Below are 14,445 nucleotides of genomic sequence, written 5' to 3'. Positions count from 1 at the left end.
ATTTACAGACATATCTTAGCCAATCAGCAAAAGAAGCGGTTGTCTTTTTTTACTTTTATTGATTTGTCTATTCTAAAAATAGTCTAAAAATGAATCGATTACTTTGTATTTTTTTTTGAAACTGATACATTTATTCGAAATCAAAATTTGGTAAAGTTCATTACGTAGTCCGAATTAAGTGGGAAAGTTTCCTGATAACGTACAGTTTGATTAAAAATATTTTTTTGCAATCTCAGGTAAAAACATTCATTCATCATTGACTAATAACATCAAACAGGTACTAAGCGAGTAAGACAAAGATAACAATCGATACTCGAACGACATGAATCGATAATTGTACCGCGTCGTTCACGGGAGTAAATAACGAAAAACCGACGGCGATGAAAAATGACCCAGTCGGTGGACTGATCGAGTTTGATTAATCGTAAAAAAACTGAACAATTCAATCGGTAATAAAACATCGTTCCGAGTTTCGCAGGCAAGAAGGAATCGAGGTACGCACGTGGGTATCGTTCGTCGGCTTGCGCAGAGTGTCAGCTTTTCGCGGAGGGTCGTCGTCGTCGTCGAATCTCTAAGAGGGGCGCAGGCGGTGCCGCAAAAGTGCGACGAAGAACGTCGCGGAGTATCGCGGTAGGCGGCAAGGCGGCAAGGCGGCAAGGCGGGGAAGGCGGGAAAAGGGAGAGGAGCCGTCGCGCCGCTCGCTCCGCGCCACCCTTTCGTCCAAGCTCGCCTCGGCGGTGGTGGGGTTCAGTCATCTCGCGCCAGCCGAACCACGCGCACTCGAATCCCACCTTTGAGCGGCGAGAATTGGATCCTGCGAGGAGAGCGCGAGCCTTGCGGGTTCTCGACGGCCACCCGACTTTTCCTCAAACTGCACGGAGACGGGCCACGCCGCGTATCGCATCGCTTGGAAAATTTCCCCGTTTCTTTGCAACCGGCTTCGGTTATCCCCGTTTTTTCTTTTCTTTTCTTTTTTTTTGTTTTTTCATTTTTTTTTTTTTGTTTTTTTCTTTTTTTTTGTTTTTCAAACAGTTTTCCCATTTCTCATCTTCGGTTTTAACCCGTTTACCCCTCATTCGTTCGTCGTTCTTAAGTTCGTTAAGAGTCGCGCGTTACGGTTGTATACAAGGCGTACAACGATCGGAACACCAAGGACACTTCGGCTTCGGTTTGAGGCGGCTAATCGCAACGTACGGAAAGGGTGATAAGCGATCCGTCGATCGTCATCGGGAAGATATCGCATCGATCGAGATTATTGTTCGGGGTGACTTACGCTGAACGGAGAGGAGCGGAGGGTGGTTTTAAGGAGGAGAAAAGAGAGAGAGAGCCATGGAACGGACAACAATGTCGATGCGGATGAAGACTGGCGAGCCGATAAAATGGAACGGGGAGTAAGAAGGGAGCTCTTCTCCCCCTGCCCCCTTGCCCCCCGCCCCGCCATCCCTCCGCCCCACCGACAATAACCCTTGGCCGTCGTTGCGTTGTTTATGGTGTACATGCAGTGTGTGTGTGCGTGAATTTGATCCGACAGTGTCCGTAATCGTAATACTAATCGGCGATGCGACGCTGCGCGTGTTATTGACAGTTTGCCGAACGGTGAGGGGTGGTGAGAAAACAGAAGGAAAGAAGGGAGACGAAGAGGAAGAGGAAGAAGAAGAGGAAGAGGAAAGGGCTTGACGAAGAAATGGTGCGGAATCGGTCGAACTATCGCCACTGACAATGTAATAATGGTAGCGTGAAGTCGTATATAAACGAATTACGTACGATTCGTGTATCGAAACAGTGCGGAAAGCGGTGAGAAGAGGAGATAATACATAGTTTAATTTATACACGGAGTTGATTGATTGTCGCTGAATCGATAGCTGTATTGTTGTTGTTAAATTGTGACGATGATGATAATTAACGTGTGGACCTGCCGCCGGAGGAACGAGAGATTATTTTAATCTTTTATCAAGGTAAAGAAAGAATCGGTACATGTACCTAACGATGATATTATCTGATCCTCCCCCCTCTCGCTTCATTCGTTTGTTTTTTTTTTCCCCCAATTCTCCAGTTCATACGCTACGACGTTACACGTTACACGTACCTACCTGTAAAATGGACTGCGACGGATCGTCGAGTCGTAATAAAAGAGACAATCGACCCTCGTCGGTGTATAATAAGCAACGGGGAATTCGTAAAAGAGATCGAGGGCATCGTCTCGAAATTAATCGTCGTCAACCTCGTCGTAGAGTTTCGATCCGTCCTCGCCGCGTCAGCCAACGAACGTATAATATTATTTGAGACATCTTGAAATCCGAATCTTTATTGCCGGACCGACTAGGCCTCGTCCTTTATCTCGCCGGTTGTTGTTTTTCTCCACCTCTTCGTCCTCCCTCCGCGTCTACTATTCCCTAGGGAAGCGGGGCGAGGATCTCTCCTCCTCCACCCCCCCCCCCCCCTTCCTTCTCTGTCCGACGTAGTTCGGCCGTTAAAAATCTTTAATGTCTAAATTTTAACTTTTAATTGTTTCTGTCTCACACCGAGGCGCCGTCCGAGAAATTCCGGAATGACCAATAAAGTGGTAAAAAGAATAACGAAAAATGTCGAATAGTCGTTTCCCGAGGTTTTAAGTTTGAAACCCCTCATTCCCGGGCAGCGCGACGGCCGAAAAACCAACAATCTGATAAATCGTTATGGGTCCTTCGGGATCCGGGCTATTCGATCCCTCGAAGCTCTCTTCGGCTCTTACCTCCGCGACCGGATGATGACGAGCCGTTCTAAATCACCGCGTCGCTTTTCGCTCCTTCGACGGCTGTCTCACGCGTAAGCTTACTCGCGGGGAATGTTTTTTGTCAAGGGAAATATTAGAGGAAAAGGAGACTCCGTCACCGTCCAACTCGCTCGTCGCACCTCCACCTGGTTTCGCTAAATTCGCTTCCGTTTTCTCGCGTGTAAATAAATACTCTCGCGGCACACGCACGTGGTTCTCTCGCGATTACGTCATCGCTCGTCCTAAGGCGCGTTAAAGAGCCGGGCTTTCCGCTCCTTCGACGCGGAGGAAAATAAAGGACGAGCAAAACGAACGAGGAATCTGACACACTTTCGAACGATCCGACCTGGGAAGAAGGAGAGAGAGATAAAAATAAAAAGTGGAATATCGCGTGGAGAAAATTGTAGCGATCGATCGAATTCGGACACTGCACCCGAACTTTTGCGCCGTTTTTGATTGCGAGAGTTTTTCGTCGATCGACGATTCGAGTCGCGAGCGCGTGCCTCGAGTTTTCGTTCTTTTTCTCTTCGGCCAACGTCGATCGGCTTTCCTTAAAGAGTTTTTATCCTATTTACCTCCTTTTTTTCTTCCGCCTCTCTTTTCTTATCGTCGTAAATTATAGTAACGCGAGCGGTGGTTGTGTGTATCCTACGCACCGCCATCCACGCGGCATCGGGTCGCAAAGTGTTGCATACTACGTGTTATAACCCAGTTATAACCCAGTAACGGGTGCGGGTTTGTTCAGATTAAAATTCTCCTCGATTTACAATACAGGTAGCAACAGGGCTCGGTTGTTCAACCTCTGCAAGCACGGCACTCCTTGATCTCGCTTGCAAACGCGTTATTTCTAACAATATTTGATTTCACAAATCCTACCTTCTACCTGCGTCGTTACCTTTTACAAACGCAAATTTAACCGTATTTTATCTCCGTTGTTATCATCGCCGTTTGCTTGCTCATATCCAAAGTCGCTTCTCACCCTCGTTTACTATTCTTCCTCCGCTTTATTGGTGGGTTACACCTACGACGAGTATTCGCCGTTTGAATTCTGCTTTCTGCAACTCCTATCCTCGGACAGCAAATTCCACCCTGCGCTCTACGCCCAACTGTCGCAAGCTGCACCTTCTTTTCCTTTTTTTTTCTTTTTTTTTTTTTTATAATCTATTCACGAACGGCCGGTTGGTCTTGATTCTTCATCTTGTCTCGTTGATACGTCTGTACATAATAAAATACGTAAGCGCGAGTGACTCTACCTCCTAGGAGGCAGCGAAAGGAGTATAGTAGTAATAAAAGGTCTGAACTTTTTAATACTTTCAGTTGTTGTTTTTACGGCGACTGGCATTTGTCCGTAGTCCGTGTGCCTGGGTGTTTACGTTTTATTATTTTTTATTTTTACGTTTTATGCATCTTTTCTTTTTTTCTAAATTTTATTTTCATTTTATATTTTCTTACCTTCTTTCTTTATATCCTTTATTTTATTTTCATTACTTTCTTCTCTCTTTATTCCCCTATCGTCGAGACTTGTGAGCTACCATTGCTGCTCGTTCACGGAGGCCGCAGACTGAGAGAGAGATAGAGAGAGAGAGAGAGATAGAGATAGAGAGAGGGAAGACGGCAAGCAGCAGCAGCCCTCTTCTCCTGATGTACGACTTGGCTTACAGCGTGAAAAAAATCCCATAAACCAGTAAAAAAAGCATCAGGATATAATATCGCCAAAGGAATTCTTCTCCTTCTTCTTCGTCTTTTTCTTCTTATATATCCCCGCAGACACACAAGCACGCACAGAGAGAGAGAGAGAGAGATACACACACACACACACACACACTAGCGTTCAATAGGCGCCCGCGTACCTGTCCACGAATTTATATACGTGTATATGTATATACTATATTATATTATATGGGTGTATATATACCTGCAGTGCACTTCACCGTAACACAAACGCGGATTTATAACGTGCCACGATCGTGACGAACCCTTAAGGGACGAAGCGTGCGCTTTCGAACGGGATAGAAAATTTGAATACGCATGACGCATCCGTGCGCGCGTTTAAATGCGTGCATATGTATGCGTACACGCGCAATGCGTGCCGTGGCGGACACCCACACGCGGATGTAACATCTGAAGCGACGAGGAGCGTCGAGGAGAGGAGAGGAGAGGAGAGGAGACTGAACTCGTGAATTAAAAAGCGAAGACACGAGAATGTCAAATGACAAATGACGAACACATGTGCGTGCCTCGTCTATTCTTTACGCCTTTGGTGATGCCTGTGGGGTATTATGTGTGTATATGCATGCATGCATTGTATATCAGGACCTATGACATGGACGATATGCCGCGCGAAGAGTTGGCAGAAAATTTTGGCTCTTCCCTTTCTCGCTCTTTCGATCCTCTTTCGATTTTTCTTCTTTATTTTTCAAACGTGTTCGTGCAGAAATTGACCTAACGATTTATACTCAACCGCGTACGACGATTTGTTGTATTGAATTTTTGACAGACATTTATTTGTATCGAACGGAGAGATACGCGTGAGGGCGGGGCTTTTGTTTCTACCCTTTGAATTTGTCTTGCCGTGCTTTCTTTTTTTAAATGTTTTTTTTTTTTTTTTTTTACCAACTCCGTTTTCAATTACAAAGGGAACATTTGCTTAAAAATGAATCTTAATTTCCGCTGTGCTCGTAAAAATTTGATGATAAATCTACCCACGATCACTATGTGGGATCTTGCGAGGTTTTTCCCGCGTATCGTTGGCGTAACGTAGGAAACGAATATCAAAGTTGCGGAAGAATATGAAAAGTCACACGTGATTTCGATTTACAGTTGCGGGTACTTTAAAAACGCAATTCCAACTCCATCAGACAAAGCAATCGTGTGAGAAACTTGTCAATTTTCGAATTTTCACCAATCCTCTTCAACGGGATACGAAAATTCTGAAAAGTGTATAAAAGTATACACACCCACACCATCTACCGCGAACGAAGCATCGAGAAACGATGTTACTCCACGCGCGTTATTAACAACCACCCCGCAGAGACGAGGGTCTCGTGATACGTACAAACATTGCCTGTGCATATGCCGAGGTATACATATACGGTTTATTTTTTATCCATAATATTATTTTTTCCCTTCCCTCTCCTGCCCGCAGGATTCTCCTTCAATTTAAAGGAGTGACTTTGCTCTTCTCTTGCATATATGCGCAAGAATCTCTCCTCCACCCCCGGGTTCCCAGGGTTAGAGGGAGAGAGAGAGAGAGAGAGAGAGAGAGATTCTCTTCTTGATTCTTCCACGCCGAGTCTGGATGGAGCGGGTCAGTACCGACATATCCACACGCGTGTACGCCCTTCTCGGCGAGGAGGAGGCAAAAGCCCTTTCCTTGACACGGGGAAGAAGAGGAGTAGGAGGAGGAGGAGAAGGAGAAACAAAATAAGATCGTTCGAAATGCCCCGACTACTATTCGTTAGGCTTAACGACAACGACCGGTTATTAAGCCCCGATAATTATCGATTTTAATTATCAACGTGAATTGCTATAAACTACTGCGCCCCGCGTTCAGCGCCGAGTTATAGGCACTCGTCTCTGAATCGTCGTTGGTCGTTCTCCTCGTACAAAACGTTGTTATACCTACCTCGGATACTCCTCTTATTTGCCCCCCTCTTCTTCTTCGCCCTCCGATCCGCGTTTCGAATCGATTAAAACAAGAAGGAAGAGAGCCAGAGATAGAGAGATAGAGAGGAATAAAAAACAATAGAAATAGTCGAGATAAATGAGTGATAAAAAATCATCGCGCAGAGAAGACTTAAACTACCGGCTCTGCAAACTAGTCGGTAGCTCTCATCACGCGCAGCGGTATCGCTCACCGCGTACGTGTAAGTGCACATAATAATGACATCGTATATTTATTTATCGCTTTGCTTCCTTGTCCGATTATATATTTGGTGTTTTTGCTTTTTAGATTTTTTTTTTTTTATCATTTCTGCTTCGTATCTCCTTCGACACTTCGACGCGAGTCCTTTTAAATCACGATTTTTCAAAATTTATCCGCATATCGTGCGTATTTCAGGCGAAATTTAGCAGTTTATTAATTCATAATCGTCCCGACCGTTAAACGACAAATATATGTATACGCTGGAACTAAACAACTGTATCACTTTGAACCTCAAAAGATATACGCCGACGCCGACGACTCCTCGTCACGCCAGCATCCCCCATTTCCTGCTTTTCGTGTTGAACGACGAAATTATGTGAAATACGGCGCACCCGCGCGTTTCCCTTCCCCACCCCCGTATTCCTTGTTATTAACTTTTTTTATTTATTTTATTTATTTTGTTTTTATCACTTTTATTTTCTCTGATATTCGATTCAACTTGGGGAATTTTCCTTTTTTTCGTCCTCGAAATCTGACTCATTCGTTCCGAGATTTGTTTCGATAATTCAGAAGCTAGGAATTCGAAGCAAAGTAGAGAGGAAGAAAAAGAGACTTGGCGAACGGTTTCCTAGATTAAAATTTTATTCAATATGTACATGATTGCAGTCTCTTGCTTTCCGGCGTCTATTAGAAACAAGAATTTCGTCGAAGTTCGTCACGTTATACTACTACGTGTATATTGCACAAATAAGCTGTACATGTTATTCGCGAATTTGATCACATTCCATTAATTTACGCACATACAGTCGATTGTGTATGTGTACATACATATACATGCTATTTAACATCGGTGCATGTTTATACATATATTATTATAATGTCCATCAAGCAAAGAGGAGGAAGGAGTTCAACGACCCCGGGGTGTAAATGATTGTTTCTTTCTTTTTTCTTTTCTTCGATCACTTATTTTGAATTAATACTAATTCTTTTCATTCGCTTCAATTTTCATCATTTCGCCGCATTTTTTATTTTTTTTTTTTTTTTTTTATCTCTTTCGTCGTTCGCCGAGGCGCGTGCCGTCCGCGATATTTTTTTTCCTTTTTTTCTTTTTTTCCGCAACAAGTAGCGTATATTTGTAATTTGATTATTTGACAAAAGTTATGTACATACGTATCACGCGGATGTGTACACACACATGTATACGCAGACACACGCACGGCGCTGTGGGTATATTGAAATCGGGATCAGGGTCGAGCAGACCAGCGCGTGTTGAGGTTGGCAGCCTGTGACACAAGCCTCCGGACACATTTGTACGCGTTGGCGAAAAGCGTCCGTGTGTTGTATATCATATCCTCCGGACGACGACCCGCGGATACTCGATGTCAGCAGTTTAGCATTCTTGCATTTTGATTAATTAATCGGCACGGGAATACGTAAACGCTCCTCCGATTTTCCGGATAGACGCGTCGCGAAATCCGTAATTAGCAAAATTCGTCACTCCGTGAAACAAAACTTGCGTTAAACGTATATTGTATATTACCGATGTATCGAAACACAGGCCAGCTGACGTCTCGGTTATTTGAACCTGACGTGGACGGAAATTGGCTATGCACGTTATAAAGTAATACACATATACGAGTACACACGTCGCACAGGCTTATACATATGTAGCATGTATATTACAGGGATTAGGGAGGTTTCTTTTATCCGCGGGTTATCAGCGGCTGCTTGCTCGTCGTCGTCGTCGTCGCCGAGGTGAGATGCCGTGGTATGGAGGCGGGTCCGTTCTAATTATGAATTAATTCCGGAATAACGGTCTCGACTTGTACATGTACCATATAATATGTATATATATATAAAGCATAAAGCGGTCGAGCGACATTCAAATTTCAATGTGTTACATATCAGAAGTGCAGCGGGTTCAGCCGGCAGTGTGTATAAAATAATACCGACCATGTGACCGACTCGCCGGGCCGATTATCGAGAAATTGGAATTGGATCGTTGCGTCAATTTTGTAATTCCCGGACGTTATTCGCGATTTATTCAGATATACGTAATCGGTGATGAACGTTACGCGAAATACTCGGAACTGTTTGCCAAAAGGAACGCAATAAACGACGCCAGCTGGTTTTGCGGTATCGATCATAAAATTGTTTGTGAATATTTATACAAAAATAAAGGTTTCGCGTGTCTTTTATATAATTCTGCGGAGAATCTGGAAAAACGAGATTTCTATTTATTTCGACGAATGAACAAGAATTCTCACCTAAGCCAGCGTATAATCCCTGTATAGTTTTACCACGCTTATAAATAAATGCTTCGATAGCACACATGCGCGCATGTGTATATTTTCACATACGTACAAGTATACCCACGTTGAATTTTCTTCGGAGTATGTGTAATTTACGTGATTCTATGCTAAACGTCAGGGATTTACACAAAGTGTTAGGAGTGGCTCGCCGCTCGGATATAGTGGGTACGTTATACACGTGTTGTGTGTGTCAGCTATTTAATACTTCATTGTTTAGCACACCAGCTGAGGATGAGCTGACTCGATTTATTCAGGAATTCGTGAACGAACCCTTTGCCCTTTCCCCCCACTCCCTCATTTCTTTTTTCACGCGCGTCGTCCTCCTTCGGTTTCCCTCAATTTCCCTCGCAAGTTACCATTATTATCACGCACACAGCCCTGCCATTGTATTAACGCTACGTGTGCCTGCGATGACTCGGTTTATAATGTCCGAAATATCGCGCCATATGTTGATTTCCTCTTTTCGGCTCCGATCCCGGGATCGCCACTGCTCTAGGTATATCATTATGTACCGCACGACGGCTGTATTTTATTATCCGTCTACATATACATATTCATATTTATACCTTACAGTACAAGATAGGCACCTTCCCGTTGATACATGCCGCGTATGATCCCCCGTGTCGTAGGAGAGAAGGAGAGGGAATTTTTTTCCGGAATAGTGGTCAGAGAGAGAGAGAGAGAGACGTGCAACACGTCGGAGTGAGATAAAGTGATATAAAAAGAGATGAATGGACGGATAGAGGAAGCGAGAAAGAGAGGGAGAGAGAAGGAGCGAGCGTTTAGAACTCTGGTGCAGTAGAGCAGCAGCGGCATTAATTTATTCGTCCACAGAAGCGATGATGGTGACGAGTGAAGCTTGTTAACCGTTTTATAAGAGGATAATTATTTTCTCATTGTTTGTCGAGGAGAAGGGGAAGTTTTCGGACCTTCTGGGCCCGAACAACTGCGGCACATTCAAGGGATCGTCTCATAATACCTACACTACGGAACTGTTGCAGGTATAACGCACACGCCCGTAATATACAGATACATTTGTGCATGCGTGTGTATACGCGTTCGTGATGTCGGGATAAATTCGTTCACTCGGAAATGAAATGAAGACGGTTGACTCGGGAGACAAGCTGCCCGGGCGAATCGTAAATTTAAATTTAGATCGCCCAGGTTTTTCGTATAGAAAAAAGAAAAATGAAAAAAAAAAAAAAAGTTGCGCCCGCGGAGAGAGCGACAGAGAGAAAGAAAGTGCGCGTGTGTGTGCGTGCACGAGAGAGAGAGAGAGAGAGAGAGAGAGAGAGAGAGAGAGAGGAAGAGAGACCATTTGAATTTCAAAATATAACCGCAAAGATTGGCCGAAGGTTTTGTCGTAAATTGCAGTCTCTCTTTTCTGCCCCCGTGGGGGCATCGCATCGTCTTCCGAAAAAGTAGTCAATGCTCCGATTTTTCAACACGCTCGTCCATCGCCTACCGCAGTATCGTGTACGTGCATGCGTACCGCCTAACCCTTACACACACGCCGGTAGAAACGCAGCCGGCAATATAAGAGAAAAAAAGAGAGGGAGAGAGAGAGAGAGAGAGAAAGGTAGAAATAATACGCCGTCTATACTCTCTTCTCAATAAGGAATGGATCGGGCCGAAACTCGGCTTTCAAAGTAACTCCTCACTCCTCTTCACTCTGTGCTCTGTCAGAATACATGCCTACTTCCGTTCTCCGGCTCTGTGTACGCCGAGCGTGTGTGTACAAGCAAAACTATTTATCTGAATCTCACTTCCTTGCTCGTGTTTTTCCGTTGGTAAAGATAGGGGAACGATAAGTTGAAAAACCGAAAGAGACAACGAGAAAAAATTTGAAAAGAAAAATATCAAAAGATAGAATATAGAGAAGAAAGCAAAAAAAAATTAGTATAAATAAAAAAAATGGAGAAACCAGCGACGGAGCAGGGATGCAGACGTTTGGTCAAACCTACACCGTGTTAGGTGTCCGGATATTTCGATACTTCGCCGTACGAGCACGCCTACGCGTCTAGGCGTCTATGAGCTTGACGTCGTTGGATGTACAACTGCGTTTGTAGAGATTATACGCGTATGTATAAATCGGCACGTTGTCTACCGATATTGCGTTGCGAAACGATCGTTACGCGATTGAAATTTACGAAAACAATATGTACGTATAATTGCTGTACGATTTAAGATATGCAGCGTACTTTCTTATCTCTGTATAGCTTCTGGTGTTAATTGTTCGATATAACAACTCCCACGCCAGGAAGTTGACTTCCTATTCTCTGTAATCTCTTTCGGGAAATTTCATTTTAATGAAATATCGCTGTATCAAGTAAACAAGATTTTTGTCGGTGCTGTCTTCTCTACTTTGATTTCATTTCATACTTTTTTTTTCAAAATTACATTGCTGCTTCATTACAACGCGTGTACGACGTAATATCCCGCAAAATAACGCGATATTTGCGTCGGCTTCACGCGGTTTTTCATTCTTGTGTTCACTCGTGATTGTTGTAAAATCAACGCGAACACGCTTCGCGGACGGATGTAATATTTGATGAAACATTGTGGTGGTGAAGGGAATATTTTTAACAAACCGGTCACATTTTGACGAAAAATTTCGCAATTAAACCATTGTTACACTCGTAAAATTAATGAGGATAAAATAATATACGTCTTCGATAAATATAGTTCGCACTTAGTATGTAATTATAAAACGATATTGCACGATTAAAATCGTTTCAACGAATTTCTGTTCAGTTGAAAAAGACAGACAGACACGCAATTCGGTTACCTTAACCTTCCAACATATGTAATAATTAATTGTTTGTGATTGTTTTACAGATATACATACATTTTATTTTCCATTGAACTAATTGTAAGATAAACGGGTTCATCGATTCAAGCCGATTTATTAATTTTCTCTCGTACAACAAAACCATTTTTCACAACAACGGAATGAAATTCGGACACGAGTCATTTTTTGAACGCGAAATAGACACCACGGACAGCGTTTGATCGTTTGTCCGATCAACTTGGCGAAATAACCGGTTAAAAAACTTTCCACCCACTGGGAACAGTAATATTTTCCAGCGTTATTTCATTCCCGCGGAGGTATAGAAGCTTTAATCATATTAGTCCGGTTGAAATGATACGCGATAAACGCGAGCCCGTGTACTAATATGTATCTAGGGCTCTGGGTGTGGCCGCTCATGATGCATTGTTTTTTAATATTTGTTTCCTTTGTTTGTTTCTTTTTCTTTTTTACTTCTCTCTTTTTTATTCCACTTCTTTCTTCTACTCTCCTGTGGTTTTGTTCTTTCAATTACAATATTGTCATTATTAATATATTATACATTTATACATTCGAGACTCTGACTTTCTAAAAGCTCTGTAGGTATCGGCAGATGTTATGTATGTATGTATGTATATACGTACGTGTATGCAAGAATGAGTGTGTTTGTATGCATACATATACATGTGTATATATATATATATATATTTATACACACTCGACAATGGTCGAACTCCCCGCTTCAAACAACGGGGCAACTGTTCGTACCAATCCGCTAAGATTATGACGTGTCACGAGGTTCAGCTGTGGATATGATGCATACCTGTATCCTTGCTGTATGCGTATGTATATGTGTGTATAATGCAAACATACGCGTGCATCGGTAGAGTATCTGTTTAAGGATTAGAGAAGGATTCGTCCCCAATGATTCGCAAAGTATCGAGCGGTTTTTTTTTTTTTTTTATTTTATTTATTTATTTATTTATTTTTTTTATTTTACGCAATTCTCGACTGCTCGCATAGCGCGGAATGTATTACAACACACGACCACCGCCTATCGTATCCTTATCCGAAGGTTGTTACCTCCTTAATTAAATCACGTTTCCAATATTCTATACGTAGCTGAAAATTCAATTGTACAACTCGGGGGGGAAAAAATTGATTGTCGTATTAAGTTAAATATCGTTATGATCGAGCGATTGGTATCGCCAACGCGACTCGATTCTCATTGGCGAATTTGACAATTTCGAGAGTAACGGTTGTCTTCGTTCACTCGCTGACGAGTATCGTTTGCCCGTGATAACCTCGCGCGTAGCATGCGTCGGTTGTTATTCTTCCTTACAGCGAGAGGGCTTGTAAGCCGATTGATTGTGAGACCAGAGCCGCGAATCGGCATCGGACGATATAATTCCACTAGGACTAGACCCGGTAAAAGAGTTGGCCATTTCGAGCATAGGCATAGGCAGTAGAATGGCGTTTGAACAGTTGAGTGACGTTTCGGGGGCGAACCGCTCGTTTGTCACAGGAACGCCGGACTTCATTTGTTTCCCCCCTCGCCTCAGCTAACCCGACGCCGCCGTCGTCGGGTCTCATTTGTTTCTGTTTTTTTTTTTTTTTTTTCTTTTTTATTCTCTCTCTCACTCTTTATATTTTTCGTTTTTGTTTTTGTCACATCTCTCCCTCCCTCTCGCTCTCTTTCTCTTTCTTCGTCTTCGTCTCATTTCCGTGCTCTTTTCTCTAATTTCAAATGAAACGAATAGAAGAAAAAAGAAACTAACATAAAGCGAACGGACAAACGAAACGAATCATTTCACCGTTTCGTGTTAGTATAAGATGGATAGATGGAATGGATATGTATAATGTACGTACATATTCACACCGCACGTTTCAAGATTACTAGAGACGATATTTTGCCGTATTCGTCTACCCCTTGCTCTGACATTTCTCAAACTCAGATTACAAATATCTGTCCCCTTTATTCGGTCGTTATAATTTTTGGATCCATCGGAATATGGTTCATCATTTGCATTTTCATGTTGAGTGCGGAGAACAATTCTCGTGTATTTCCTTCCTCTCTCTTTTTGCAGTGTACTAATCGCGTTAATCGGTGTAAACCTCGCGTTACAGTCGCATAATTTTTTTTTTTTTTTTTACCATTCCCCACGTTTAAAGCAAGACATACGTTGATAAAATATGACTAGGTCCGCGAAACTTGGAACAAGTTTTGACAGGTTGAATGTAATTTCTAACCGAGTCGGTGGTGCAAAAGTTGTGCCTCTCACAATCAGCGGGCAAGAACCCGAAGGGTCTGAAGAACTTCTCGACGTCGCTTCTCTCTCTCTCTCTCTCTCGATCGTCGTCGCTGGTCGAGGTTTGATTTCGTCGGGCACACCGGGTATACGCAGTAAACGTACCTCCGCATTATGCCGCGTGTTTTGGTAATTCATATCGTACGCGTAGGCGTTCGCGCGTACACAATTGAAATGCGCACGATAATTGATGGCCGTCTCGCGTATATCGACACAATACTTCCAATACTTCCAATACTTCCAATAGTTCCAATACCATATGCGAATATGGAACGCCCAGATTTCCTAGGCTATAAAAATGTCAGCCAATCGCCACGTACCCGCGAGCTACGCGAGGCTAAATCGCATTAATGAAACAGTAACGCGGCATGTGGGTATACCTGGGTATCGTGCATGAGCGATGTATCGTTGGCCGGTTA

The 14,445-nt window shown here is 43.1% G+C and overlaps 1 protein-coding gene across 3 annotated transcripts in view; it reads left to right on the top strand.

The window, feature by feature from the left end:
* Positions 1–1,003: 1,003 nt before the first annotated feature.
* The window catches only part of LOC124184525, a 75,266-nt gene continuing 61,824 nt past the window's right edge, over positions 1,004–14,445 (top strand). For 2 of the 3 annotated variants that reach the window (XM_046574316.1, XM_046574315.1), the window contains exon 1: positions 1,004–1,955. The gene's annotated coding sequence lies outside the window, so the exon portion shown is untranslated. The remainder of the gene's footprint in view (positions 1,956–14,445) is intronic. The other variant, XM_046574318.1, reaches the window with a different exon arrangement.

The sequence above is a fragment of the Neodiprion fabricii genome, chromosome 6 (assembly GCF_021155785.1).
Source record: "Neodiprion fabricii isolate iyNeoFabr1 chromosome 6, iyNeoFabr1.1, whole genome shotgun sequence".
NCBI lineage: Eukaryota > Metazoa > Arthropoda > Insecta > Hymenoptera > Diprionidae > Neodiprion > Neodiprion fabricii.
The sequence above is the reverse complement of the archived record's forward strand: the minus strand, read 5'-3'. Positions and strand labels throughout refer to the sequence as shown.